This window comes from Panthera uncia, chromosome X (assembly GCF_023721935.1).
Source record: "Panthera uncia isolate 11264 chromosome X, Puncia_PCG_1.0, whole genome shotgun sequence".
In the NCBI taxonomy this organism is placed as follows: domain Eukaryota; kingdom Metazoa; phylum Chordata; class Mammalia; order Carnivora; family Felidae; genus Panthera; species Panthera uncia.
In genome coordinates this window covers 62538418-62553144 of record NC_064817.1, presented here as the reverse complement: position 1 = coordinate 62553144, position 14727 = coordinate 62538418, and the positions used below count along the sequence as shown (strand labels likewise).

General features: G+C 37.2%; 1 protein-coding gene across 4 annotated transcripts in view; it reads right to left on the bottom strand.

Moving 5' to 3' along the window:
- The window catches only part of TENT5D (terminal nucleotidyltransferase 5D), a 92770-nt gene that overhangs the window by 69592 nt on the left and 8451 nt on the right, over positions 1-14727 (bottom strand). For 2 of the 4 annotated variants that reach the window (XM_049644700.1, XM_049644702.1), the window contains exon 1: positions 7098-7168. The exons of the other annotated variants lie outside the window; for them this stretch is intronic. The gene's annotated coding sequence lies outside the window, so the exon portion shown is untranslated. Of the gene's footprint in view, positions 1-7097; positions 7169-14727 lie in introns of those variants that run through there. 4 annotated transcript variants of the gene reach the window in all.

Here is a 14727-nt window from a genome sequence, read left to right as displayed (position 1 = left end):
TCATCTGTAGTGAGGGCAACAATGATAATATACTTTACATGGCTATTCAATGATTAAATAAGAAAATACACAGTGAGCATTCAATAAAGCATTCATTCTCTTACCTTTTCTCAAAAATCAAATATAATGTATAGCTATCTCTTAAGAAAATAGAATGGAATATTAAGAATGAAATCTTGCCATTTGCTACGATGTGGATGGAGCTAGAGAGTATTATGCTAAGTGAAATAAGTCAGAGAAAGAAAATACCATATGATTTCACTCATATGTGGAATTTAAGAAACAAAACAGATGAAAATAGGGGGAAAAAAAGAGGCAAACCAGGAAATAAGACTCTTAACTACAGAGAACAAACTGAAGGATACTGGAGGGGATGTGGAGGGGGATGGGTTTAATAGGTGATGGCGATTAAGGACTGTCTGTACTTGAGCACTGGGTGGTATATGTAAGGCTTGAATCACTAAATTGTACACCTGCAACTAATATTGCACTGTATGTCAACTAATTGGAATTTAAATAAAAAATTGGAGAAAGAAAAAACTGCATATCTGCTATGTCACTATAAAAACACTTAGCTCTAGGTGAAGAGGATTAAGGAGTGAACTTGCTGTGATGAGCACTGGGTGTTTTATGGAAGTGTTGAATCACCATATTGTACACCTGAAACTAATATTACACTTCATATTAACTAACTGGAATTTAAATAAAAACATAAAAAATAAAGACATTTAGCTCTTACGTCTTCTGTGATACAAAAGGATAACTGAGAAAGTCCTTATCAAAAAAATGAAATATAAGCTATAGCCAAAAATGCTGTTTTTAACCTTGTTTTGTAAAGTACTACTACTTTAAATGAATTTTACTAAAAGGACAAAATTCTAAAGTTATCTGTACAATAAACAATATTAAGATCTCTATTAAAGCCAAAGAGCTAGAAAAATAAGACATTTTACTATTTTCTCAATAAAAACACTGACACTATTATTAAGGTTTCATAATACATTTGTGGAATAAATTCCATAAGGAAAGCACTCATTCATTCTCTCTCACTCTCTCTCTCTCTTTCTCCCCCACCCCTCCTACCACTGGGACAATCTGTTTAGTAGTATAAATAATGACACTGACAATCCTTTCAACTTTTCTTAACATACCTTGAGAAACTATTAAACAGTGCAAGTGAAACTTATGAAATAATCATTGAACCCAATGTCTGCCTGAAGAGATTTCACATTAGCTATGACACAACATATTGCTATGACAAAACAGAGTATGGTGACAAAAGCAACAATTACTATTACAATTATTCTACTGCTGCTGCTGCTCTTAACAATAAAATAATGACTCTTATCTTTTATTGAATATTAATTGGGTTTCTTGTAGTCTGCTAAATACCTTTAACTATTTTGTCTCAGTTAATCCTCACAACAACTGTATGAAGAATGTATAACCACCTTTGTTTTATAGATAAAGAAACTAACTTGCCAAAAGGCACAGTTGTCAGAGTCAGGATATAAAAACCAGGTCTAACTCAGGGTTTTCATGTGGCTCAGTTGGTTAAGCCTCTGACTCTTGATTTTGGCTCAAGTCATGATTGTATAGTTTGTGGATTTGAGCCCCTTGTCCAGCTCTGTGTTGACAGCATTTGCAGAGCCCACTTGGGATTCTGTGTCTCCCTCTCTCTTTGCCCTTCTCCCACTTGCATGTGTGTTTGTGTGTGTGTGTGTGTGTGTGTGTGTGTGTGTGCACTTTCTCTCTCTCTCAAAAATAAATACATATTTTATTTAATTTTTTATTTCTTTTAATGTTTATTCATTTTTGAGAGACAGAGAGAACAGAGCATGAGCTGGGGAGGGGCAGAGAGAGAGGGAGACAGAATCCAAAGCAGGCTCCAGGCTCTGAGCTGTCAGCACAGAGCCTGATGTGGAGCTTGAACTCACTGACCATGAGACCATGACCTGAACCGAAGTCAGATGAGCCACCCAAGTGCCCCTCAAAAATAAATAAATATTTTTAAAAACAGGTTAACTCTAAAGCCCATGGTTTTTGGGGTGCCTGGGTGGCTCAGTCGGTTAAGTGGCCGACTTCAGCTCAGGTCATGATCTCGCGGTCCGTGAGTTTGAGCCCCGCGTCGGGCTCTGTGCTGACAGCTCAGAGCCTGGAGCCTGTTTCGGATTCTGTGTCTCCCTCTCTCTGACCCTCCCCTGTTCATGCTCTGTCTCTCTCTGTCTCAAAAATAAATAAACGTTAAAAAAAATTAAAAAAAAATACAGCCCATGGTTTTTAAAACTGCCTCCTAATTTCTCTGGGAACATTTGTCTTATACTGCTACAATAAATATATAAAACACCATAAATCTTGTTTCTTTTACAAATTTTTAAAATAAAAACCAAGACACGGAAATTTATGCAGTGGATGATTCTGATGTTTCTTACATAAAAATGAGAATATTTACTCTGTATCAGACATGTTTTCTTAATATTAAGAACACCACTCATTTTACCATTAACAAACATAAAAAGTAGTTCAAAAACTTGGAAATATAATTCCTGGTAATTCTTTTCTGATCCTACAAAAAATCTGTTTAAATGTTTATTTAATTTTGAGAGAGAGAGAGAAAGAGAGAGAGATTACAGGATTACATAAGAATCACTAATATTAGGAATTTCTGGTATAGGAGAGGATAATGATAAGATTTACCAGGGCTAGCATGTTTTTTAACAACAACATTCAAATCATATCTTGTCTCATATCGGTAATAAGTTATAGTAAAGACTAGATTTGGAAAGGAGGATACCTAGATTTTAATATTGACTCTAATACTGTCTGTGGGACTTGCCAAGTCACCTCACCACTTTGAAACTTTAGTCTCCTCTGTGCAATTAAAGGGTTGGACTAGGTTAATAACATTAGCATCCCTGGGACACCTGGGTGGTTCAGTTGGTTAAGCGTCCCACTCTTGATTTCAGCTCAGGTCATGATCTCTCAGTTCATGGGTTTGAGCCCTGCATTGGGCTCTGCACTGTCAGTGCAGAGCCTGCTTGGGACTCCCTCTCTCTCCCTCTATTTCTGCCCCTCCCCTACTCTCGCTCTCTCAAAATAAGTAAACTTAAAAAAAAGACCCTTAGTATCTCTAACTTTATATGAGTTTATTCTACAAAAACAGAAGGTCAGCTATCTTAAGGACACTGTGCAGAACTACTTTGCTCAATTTGGAACTCTGTTCATTATCTTTTTCAGTTTTATTTCAACATGTAGAGCTATTAGTGAAGAGTTCCCTTGGTTCTTCTAATATATATGCCTTTATCACAAATATCCAAATAAGCTGACTATTGCTCTGTAACCTCCCTGAAAATACACTATCAAATATCACACACAAATGATATTTCTCCCATATCATGTGCAACCAACAATCTGCATTCCTCCTAGTAACTTCAACAGACTAAGAACTTGAGTTGAACTTTATTTTGTACTTTAAGAAAAAAAGTCACTATTTACTGAAACATATTTTCTAGTTCTAGCTTATATCAAATTGAAAATTCATTTTTTATACCAAAATTCAGCTTTAAATCACATACAGTTAACCAGTCTGAACAGGAACCAACACTACCAAATTCTAAAATTAATGTTTCAAACTATCAAGATATTCTCCAAATGCACCTGAATCAAAATAGTATTTCTTTTGGTTCAAATGCCTTAATTGGATTTTTTCACCCTTCTGTTAGAACTGTGTGGTAACTGATAGCCCATCCAATAAGATATTAGCTTAAAATTCATTCAAAAGAAAAGAACACATCTTTCAATACCCAAAACAAAAATTTTATTCACAACTTATAAATTATCTCATTATTCATCTGCCCATTGAGTTATTTAGCAATAAGATCTTATTGCAGCATTATTGCTATTGTATCATATTAAGTGCAAACTAAAAAAAAAAATAATGGTGTCGCTATAGGCAGTATAGTAAAAGCTGTACATTTGTGTTTGCTTATGTGTAAGATAGTTTAATGAAGCCATAAATATCAACCAATAAACCAGGGGCAATTGATTTCTCAGTCTCACTCATCTGGTTCTGGACCTTCTAAAATTATTTTAATATCACACAGCTCTAAACTATCTTTTATTTTTTTATTAATTTTTTTAATGTTTATTTTTGAGAGAGACAGACCGAGTGTGAGTGGGAAAGGGCAGAGAGAGAGAGAGGAAGACACAGAATCTGAAACAGGCTCCAGGCTCTGAGCTGTCAGCACAGAGCCCGGCGTGGGGCTCGAACTTTGGAATGGCGAGATCATGACCTAGGCTGAAGCCAGATGCCCAACGGACTGAGCCACCCAGGCGCCTCTCTAAACTATCTTTCAAAGACTGACATCTCTAATCTCTACTACACAGGACAGAGTTAACTAGGAAAATGTTACTAAGATATTACCCTTGATATGCTTATTTGATTGGTAGCATTTTCAGTCAGTGAAAACATGCCATGGAAGAAACAAGAAATACATTACTTAACTACATAAACACTAGAGTTTCATAGTCTCCCAGTTAGGATTTAAAGTGGGGTTACTGACTATACCAACACAGACATACCCCTGGAGGGTAAATAGGTATTAATCTTTATCCCTATGTTTTCGATCATGTCATTCTACCTATCTGGAATTACTTTCCTTTCTCCCATGGTCTACCCTAATCTTTTAAGTCTGATGTCTTCCATGAAACCTTGAGCATTCTAGTCAATATTGATATCTTCTACATCAAGCCAGTGTTGCAAAGTTAACACTTAGTGTTCTCTAATTGTTCAATATATGCTGGTTTGATTTCCACAACTGAATTATAACTTCCTTGAGGACACATTCATGTCTTACATTTCTTTTTCATCCAGAGTTGTGGGAAAAAGAAGGTATGCAAAAATATTCATTAATTGATTAATTAGATTCAACAAAAACATCTCCTATTACTACATTAGTACAAAGACATTAGAACCTTTCTCCAAAAAAAAAAAAAGTTCCCAAAGAGTAATTAAAACCACAAGTCTGCTTCATGAAGAAAACTACTGATTTAATAAAATCAGTGTATTCTTTGTGTATAATGATATCAATTTGTCCTATGATTATAAGCTTGAAGATAGTTCTTTGCCCATTCAGTTTTAGAGAAGACAAGTATTTAAAAGTTCTTACTACATCTCTATGACCAAAATGCTTCAGACACAGTTAAAAAATAATAAACCAGGACTTGCTTCCTGTAACACTTAACTACATGGTATTTGACAAGGTCTTCTTTTTTAGTCATTCACAATGAAAATTATCTTTTGTGGTGGGGGTGGATATATTTCTCTTGAAAGGTATTCTAATCAGAAGGACACTTCAATATATGATATTTAATAACTGTAAAATTACAGAACCATCAATCAACTAACCTATACCATTTATAAAGATATCAGGGTCATAAAATCAGGAACAACTTTGCGAGCACTAAAATTAGTTAATTTTTATCATTATCAGAACAGAGATACCTGAGATTCATAAGAGAGTAGTTTCCACTGCTAATTCTGTTGGAAGCTCATTCATGCTCAGTTACTGACTGGTATCAAAAGCATCTAATACGTATAAACATAAATAATCTGCTATTTGTATTGAACAGGCAGTTCTCAACTTCAGATATATTCACTTAGACAGAGATTATTTTAACAGACATGTTTGCCTGCTGAAAATAAGAGTTTCTTGTCTTCTCTCTTCAGCTAATTAATCTTTTCCAAATCTCTTACTCTCAGCTAATTAATCATTTACAAATCTCTTACTCCTCAAATATTTGCATATGTTTCCCAATCACAGACATGTAACTGGTTATGAAGTCATCTCTCTGAATAAAAGAAATAGCTCTAATTTAAAAATTAATAAAACCTCATCAATATTAAAAATGTACTAAGTTTCAACTATATGCAAGGAAATCAGTTGGTTCCAGGGGTCACAAGTCATAAGTAATAAAATGACCTGGTCCTAAAGAAGCTTATAAACTGAACGAAGAGATAGGCACACAGATAATAAGATAATAACAATTTATATAGTAACCAAAGTTGTTTATCGCAGTGATTACTAGAAGTGGTTGTATCACTTTGATTGACACCAAATTTCTAAACGGTAACTTTTTAGAAGTTGATAGATTTCTAGTAAATATTAAAAAACATGAAGTATTGGAACATTTATACATTCATGCACCTGATGTGGTCCCTCTTTGCCTAATATAAGACTATTAACTAAATCTTCACTTAATTGAAGTGCATCCTATGAATTCTAGTTAACTAAATCTTCACCTTAAAGTTGCACTGTATCCTATGAATTCTAGTAAACCCTTCTGAGTCTAAGTATAGAAATCTCAGTTGAGCTTGAGATTCCTTGATCAGGCATGACTTTAAAGTATTCCAAAGGGTTGGTACTAAGGATGAATATGAGAATGAGTAAAATAAATAAAAAATAAAAAATTAGGGAGGGGCACCTGGATAGCTCAGTCAGTTGAGCATTTGATCCGATTTTGGCTCAGGTCATGATCTCACAGTTCATGAGTTTGAGCCCCACATTGGGCTCTGTGCTGACAGCTCAGGGCCGGGAGCTTCTTCAGACTCTGTGTCTCTCTTTCTCTCTGACCCTCCCCTGCTCACGCTCTGTCTCTCTCTCTCTCTCTCTCTCAAAAATAAATAAACATTAAATTTTTTTTAAAAAAATTAGGGAAAGGGTAATACAAAAGGAGAAAGAAACGCTAACAACTACTACTACTTTAAATAAAAAAATTAAGAACTATAAAATAATAATATAATGGAAAATATGCTTATCAAATATATGCCCATAATCTTTCTTTCCTTCCCTCTATACAAAGTTAAACTTACTAAAACCATACTTTATTTATTAACATAATTGTCAAAGGGAATTTTCAAGATGATCCTTTCTACCCTGTTCATAAATACACATTAAATGAGGAGTTATTTGAAAGGTGAAATAAGAAATGAAAGGCTAAATTCACAACAATCTAATGTATGATCTTTAGCAAGTTCCACAACCTCTCTTTTTTCCTCCAAGTCATATATTTGTGCCTCTCTAAACTTTGTATCTTACCTCCAGTTAAGGTAACTTCAGTTAGATAGATGTGAAATATTCAGTGATTTCTTTTATAAAGAATTAAATCTGAAAAAAGGAACAGGCTATTAATTTTTATGTAGTCTGGATTACTGCCTAGATCTGATTAAGCTTCAGCTTAGGACAAATGTTAACTTTCAGTATATCTCAGCTACAACTAATCAATAATGGTCTTATAAATGTGAGGTTCAGAGAGGAGGAAAGCATGTGACAAACCTTCTTGACCAGAGCTACGCAAATCAAACAGGCAATGAACCTGATATACTCACACTTCGTATACTTTTGCGTGGTACATTGATCTTGGCCTGTAGTCTTTCCTTTTGACTGAATAAGAGCATAATAAAAGCCACCCTGGATTAGTTCATCCAGCTCAGTATTCTGTTTTTCATAATATCAGTTGTGCAGTTCTTTTTTTTTTTTTATGGTAACAAACTATTTTAATATTCCATATTTCACCTCAGACTTTATTTACATGCATAGGGGAGTTTTGCATAATTGACATTCTATTGTATTGCTCCATTGTGAGGCTGCCTTTTAAAAAAACTTAATATAGTACAAACACATTATATTGATTTATAGTAATCATTTAAAATGACTGTATGTCAATTATGGTATCAAAGATTATTTAGACATTTCTTTTTTACATATTTTTATTTGCTTCCTCTTATTAATATGAATAACATTTGAAGAAGGTACTCCAAGCACATAACTTCATCCTTTTGCAAATAAAAAAATTATAGTTGTTGCTTGAAATATGTGAGATATGTGTCTATGTGTGTGAATATTTAATTTTAGTTCATTAAAGGAAAGTTAAGTTTAGAAAAGAAGAAAGAAGAAAATAGATACCACCTTATAATCCCAACACCTAGAATAATTGCTGTTAAACTGGTATCATAAAGATGCATATTCTTTACGTGGTAACCTTAATAATAATTGGAACTCACATATATGTATGTTATTAATAATAGCTTGGGTCATAGCATAATATTGTTTCTGCATCACTTCCATATGTGAATATTATCTCATGTTATTAAATATTTGTTTGTAGCCTTCACCATGATTTATTTAATTGTATCCTTCTTGTTGGACATTAAGTGTTCTTAAAAAAACTCTCTATAATTAACAACACCACAATTATTTTGAAATCAGTCTTTGTAAACACATTTGGTTAGTTTTGTCAAGTTAAATTTCTAGAATTGGAATAACTGATTTAAGGGTTTTTAAAGAATTTGATATATATTACTATTTGCTTTCCAGAAGAGTTGTATCATGTAAACTTCTCCTTTCTTTATATGAGAGTGTATTTTTTCCCTCAGGCTGGCAAGAGGCAGTTTCTTTATTTAAAAAAAGAAGAAGAAAAAAAATCCAAAACAGCTGTTAATTTGGTAGGTAAAAATGGACTCCTCTGTATAATTTTGAATTTTGACGACTGTTTCTGAAGCCAAATATTTATATCCTCCATTTGTGAATAATATTTTTATATGAATGTTATATTATTTATTTATGTAAAAAATTTTGCAGTATTCACTTTCTGTCATTTTTAAAAAGCTTTTATATAGATTAATGGTATTAATTCCTTTATTGCATATGTCCTATGTATTCCTCCTTTTATTTATTTTTATTTTTTATTTTTTTATTTTATTTTTATTTTTTAATATATGAAATTTACTGTCAAATTGGTTTCCATACAACACCCAGTGCTCATCCCAAAAGGTGCCCTCCTCAATACCCATCACCCACCCTCCCCTCCCTCCCACCCCCCATCAACCCTCAGTTTGTTCTCAGTTTTTAACAGTCTCTTATGCTTTGGCTCTCTCCCACTCTAACCTCTTTTTTTTTTTTTTTTCCTTCCCCTCCCCCATGGGTTTCTGTTACGTTTCTCAGGATCCACATAAGAGTGAAACCATATGGTATCTGTCTTTGTCTGTATGGCTTATTTCACTTAGCATCACACTCTCCAGTTCCATCCATGTTGCTACAAAAGGCCATATTTCATTTTTTCTCAATGCCACGTAGTATTCCATTGTGTATATAAACCACAATTTCTTTATCCATTCATCAGTTGATGGACATTTAGGCTCTTTCCATAATTTGGCTATTGTTGAGAGTGCTGCTATAAACATTGGGGTACAGGTGCCCCTATGCATCAGTACTCCTGTATCCCTTGGATAAATTCCTAGCAGTGCTATTGCTGGGTCATAGGGTAGGTCTATTTTTAATTTTCTGAGGAACCTCCACACTGCTTTCCAGAGCGGCTGCACCAATTTGCATTCCCACCAACAGTGCAAGAGGGTTCCTGTTTCTCCACATCCTCTCCAGCATCTATAGTCTCCTGATTTCTTCATTTTGGCCACTCTGACTGGCGTGAGGTGGTATCTGAGTGTGGTTTTGATTTGTATTTCCCTGATAAGGAGCGACGTTGAACATCTTTTCATGTGCCTGTTGGCCATCCGGATGTCTTCTTTAGAGAAGTGTCTATTCATGTTTTCTGCCCATTTCTTCACTGGGTTATTTGTTTTTTGGGTGTGGAGTTTGATGAGCTCTTTATAGATTTTGGATACTAGCCCTTTGTCCGATGTGTCATTTGCAAATATCTTTTCCCATTCCGTTGGTTGCCTTTTAGTTTTGTTGGTTGTTTCCTTTGCTGTGCAGAAGCTTTTTATCTTCATAAGGTCCCAGTAATTCACTTTTGCTTTTAATTCCCTTGCCTTTGGGGATGTGCCGAGTAAGAGATTGCTACGGCTGAGGTCAGAGAGGTCTTTTCCTGCTTTCTCCTCTAAGGTTTTGATGGTTTCCTGTCTCACATTCAGGTCCTTTATCCATTTTGAGTTTATTTTTGTGAATGGTGTGAGAAAGTGGTCTAGTTTCAACCTTCTGCATGTTGCTGGCCAGTTCTCCCAGCACCATTTGTTAAAGAGACTGTCTTTTTTCCATTGGATGTTCTTTCCTGCTTTGTCAAAGATGAGTTGGCCATACGTTTGTGGGTCTAGTTCTGGGGTTTCTATTCTATTCCATTGGTCTATGTGTCTGTTTTTATGCCAATACCATGCTGTCTTGATGATGACAGCTTTGTAGTAGAGGCTAAAGTAGTAGTAGAGGCTAGTCTAGTCTAGTAGTAGAGGCTAGTAGTAGAGGCTAAAGTCTGGGATTGTGATGTGTGCTTTGGTCTTCTTCTTCAAAATTACTTTGGCTATTCGGGGCCTTTTGTGGTTCCATATGAATTTTAGGATGGCTTGTTCTAGTTTCGAGAAGAATGCTGGTGCAATTTTGATTGGGATTGCATTGAATGTGTAGATAGCTTTGGGTAGTATTGACATTTTGACAATATTTATTCTTCCAATCCATGAGCAGGGAATGTCTTTCCATTTCTTTATATCTTCTTCAATTACCTGCATAAGCTTTCTATAATTTTCAGCATACAGATCTTTTACATCTTTGGTTAGATTTATTCCTAGGTATTTTATGCTTCTTGGTGCAATTGTGAATGGGATCAGTTTCTTCATTTGTCTTTCTGTTGCTTCATTGTTAGTGTATAAGAATGCAACTGATTTCTGCACATTGATTTTGTATCCTGCGACTTTGCTGAATTCATGTATCAGTTCTAGCAGACTTTTGGTGGAGTCTATCGGATTTTCCATGTATAATATCATGTCATCTGCAAAAAGCGAAAGCTTGACTTCATCTTTGCCAATTTTGATGCCTTTGATTTCCTTTTGTTGTCTGATTGCTGATGCTAGAACTTCCAGCACTATATTAAACAACAGCGGTGACAGTGGGCATCCCTGTCGTGTTCCTGATCTCAGGGAAAAAGCTCTCAGTTTTTCCCCGTTGAGGATGATGTTAGCTGTGGGTTTTTCATAAATGGCCTTTATGATCTTTAAGTATGTTCCTTCTATCCCGACTTTCTCAAGGGTTTTTATTAAGAAAGGGTGCTGGATTTTGTCAAAGGCCTTTTCTGCATCGATTGACAGGATCATATGGTTCTTCTCTTTTTTTTTGTTAATGTGATGTATCACGTTGATCGATTTGCGAATGTTGAACCAGCCCTGCATCCCAGGAATGAATCCCACTTGATCATGGTGAATAATTCTTTTTATATGCTGTTGAATTCGATTTGCTAGTATCTTATTAAGAATTTTTGCATCCATATTCATCAGGGATATTGGCCTGTAGTTCTCTTTTTTTACTGGGTCTCTGTCTGGTTTAGGAATCAAAGTAATACTGGCTTCATAGAATGAGTCTGGAAGTTTTCCTTCCCTTTCTATTTCTTGGAATAGCTTGAGAAGGATAGGTATTATCTCTGCTTTAAATGTCTGGTAGAACTCCCCTGGGAAGCCATCTGGTCCTGGACTCTTATTTGTTGGGAGATTTTTGATAACTGATTCAATTTCTTCGCTGGTTATGGGTCTGTTCAAGCTTTCTATTTCCTCCTGATTGAGTTTTGGAAGAGTGTGGGTGTTTAGAAATTTGTCCATTTCTTCCAGGTTGTCCAATTTGTTGGCATATAATTTTTCATAGTATTCCCTGATAATTGTTTGTATCTCTGAGGGATTGGTTGTAATCATTCCATTTTCATTCATGATTTTATCTATTTGGGTCATCTCCCTTTTCCTTTTGAGAAGCCTGGCTAGAGGTTTGTCAATTTTGTTTATTTTTTCAAAAAACCAACTCTTGGTTTCGTTGATCTGCTCTACAGTTTTTTTTTAGATTCTATATTGTTTATTTCTGCTCTGATCTTTATGATTTCTCTTCTTCTGCTGGGTTTAGGCTGCCTTTGCTGTTCTGCTTCTATTTCCTTTAGGTGTGCTGTTAGATTTTGTATTTGGGATTTTTCTTGTTTCTTGAGATAGGCCTGGATTGCAATGTATTTTCCTCTCAGGACTGCCTTTGCTGCATCCCAAAGCGTTTGGATTGTTGTATTTTCATTTTCGTTTGTTTCCATATATTTTTTAATTTCTTCTCTAATTGCCTGGTTGACCCACTCATTCGTTAGTAGGGTGTTCTTTAACCTCCATGCTTTTGGAGGTTTTCCAGACTTTTTCCTGTGGTTGATTTCAAGCTTCATAGCATTGTGGTCTGAAAGTATGCATGGTATAATTTCAATTCTTGTAAACTTATGAAGGGCTGTTTTGTGACCCAGTATATGATCTATCTTGGAGAATGTTCCATGTGCACTCGAGAAGAAAGTATATTCTGTTGCTTTGGGATGCAGAGTTCTAAATAGATCTGTCAAGTCCATCTGATCCAATGTATCATTCAGGGCCCTTGTTTCTTTATTGACTGTGTGTCTAGATGATCTATCCATTTCTGTAAGTGGGGTGTTAAAGTCCCCTGCAATGACCACATTCTTATCAATAAGGTTGCTTATGTTTATGAGTAATTGTTTTATATATCTGGGGGCTCGGGTATTTGTCGCATAGACATTTATAATAGTTAGCTCTTCCTGGTGGATAGACCCTGTGATTATTATATAATGCCCTTCTTCATCTCTTGTTACAGCCTTTAATTTAAAGTCTAGTTTGTCTGATATAAGTATGGCTACTCCAGCTTTCTTTTGGCTTCCAGGAGCATGATAAATAGTTCTCCATCCCCTCACTCTCAATCTAAAGGTGTCCTCAGATCTAAAATGAGTCTCTTGTAGACAGCAAATAGATGGGTCTTGTTTTTTTATCCATTCTAATACCCTATGTCTTTTAGTTGGCGCATTTAATCCATTTACATTCAGTGTTATTATAGAAAGATATGGGTTTAGAGTCATTGTGATGTCTGTATGTTTTATGCTTGTAGTGATGTCTCTGGTACTTTGTCTCACAGGATCCCCCTTAGGATCTCTTGTAGGGCTGGTTTCGTGGTGACAAATTCCTTCAGTTTTTGTTTGTTTGGGAAGACCTTTATCTCTCCTTTTATTCTAAATGACAGACTTGCTGGATAAAGGATTCTCGGCTGCATATTTTTTCTGTTTAGCACACTGAAGATATCGTGCCAAGCCTTTCTGGCCTGCCAAGTTTCAAAGGAGAGATCAGTCACGAGTCTTATAGGTCTCCCTTTATATGTGAGGGCACGTTTATCCCTTGCTGCTTTCAGAATTTTCTCTTTATCCTTGTATTTTGCCAGTTTCACTATGATATGTCGTGCAGAAGATCGATTCAAGTTACGTCTGAAGGGAGTTCTCTGTGCCTGTTGGATTTCAATGCCTTTTTCCTTCCCCAGTTCAGGGAAGTTCTCAGCTATAATTTCTTCAAGTACCCCTTCAGCACCTTTCCCTCTCTCTTCCTCCTCTGGGATACCAATTATGCGTATATTATTTCTTTTTAGTGTATCACTTAGTTCTCTAATTTTCCCCTCATACTCCTGGATTTTTTTATCTCTCTTTCTTTCAGCTTCCTCTTTCTCCATAACTTTATCTTCTAGTTCACCTATTCTCTCCTCTGCCTCTTCAAGCCGAGCCGTCGTGGTTTCCATTTTGTTTTGCATTTCGTTTAAAGCGTTTTTCAGCTCCTCGTGACTGTTCCTTAGTCCCTCGATCTTTGTGGCAAGAGATTCTCTGCTGTCCTGTATACTGTTTTCAAGCCCAGCGATTAATTTTATGACTATTATTCTAAATTCACTTTCTGTTATATTATTTAAATCCTTTTTGATCAGTTCATTAGCTGTTGTTATTTCCTGGAGATTCTTCTGAGGGGAATTCTTCCGTTTGGTCATTTTGGATAGTCCCTGGAGTGGTGAGGACCTGCAGTGCACTTCCCCTGTGCTGTGGTGTATAACTGGAGTTAGTGGCCTGGCCGCAGTCCGACCCGATGTCTGCCCCCAGCCCACTGCTGGGGCCACAGTCAGACTGGTGTGTGCCTTCTCTTCCCCTCTCCTAGGGGCGGGATTCACTGTGGGGTGGCGTGTCCCGTCTGGGCTACTTGCACACTGCCAGGCTTGTGTTGCTGGGGATCTGGCGTATTAGCTGGGGTGGGTAGGCAAGGTGTAGGGGGGCTGGAGGGGCAGGCTTAGCTCGCTTCTCCTTAGGTGATCCACTTCAGGAGGGGCCCTGTGGCAGTGGGAGGGAGTCAGATCCGCTGCCGGAGGTTTGGCTCCGCAGAAGCACAGAGTTGGGTGTTTGCGCGGAGTGAGCAAGTTCCCTGGCAGGAACTGGTTCCCTTTGGGATTTTGGCTGGGGGATGGGCGGGGGAGATGGCGCTGGCGCCTTTGTTCCCCACCAAGCTGAGCTCTGCCGTCCGGGGGGCTCAGCAGCTCTCCCTCCCTTTGTCCTCCAGCCTTCCCGCTTTCCGAGCAGAGCTGTTAACTTATGACCTCCCAGATGCTAAGTCGCGCTTGCTGTCGGAACACAGTCTGTCCGGCCCCTCCGCTTTTGCCAGCCAGACTCGGGGGCTCTGCTTGGCCGGCGAGCCGCCCCTCCGCCCCGGCTCCCTCCCGCCAGTCCGTGGAGCGCGCACCGCCTCGCCGCCCTTCCTACCCTCTTCTGTGGGCCTCTTGTCTGCGCTTGGCTCCGGAGACTCCGTTCTGCTAATCCTCTGGCGGTTTTCTGGGTTCTTTAGGCAGGTGTAGGTGGAATCTAAGTGATCGGCAGGACGCGCGGTGAGCCCCGCGTCCTCCTACGCCG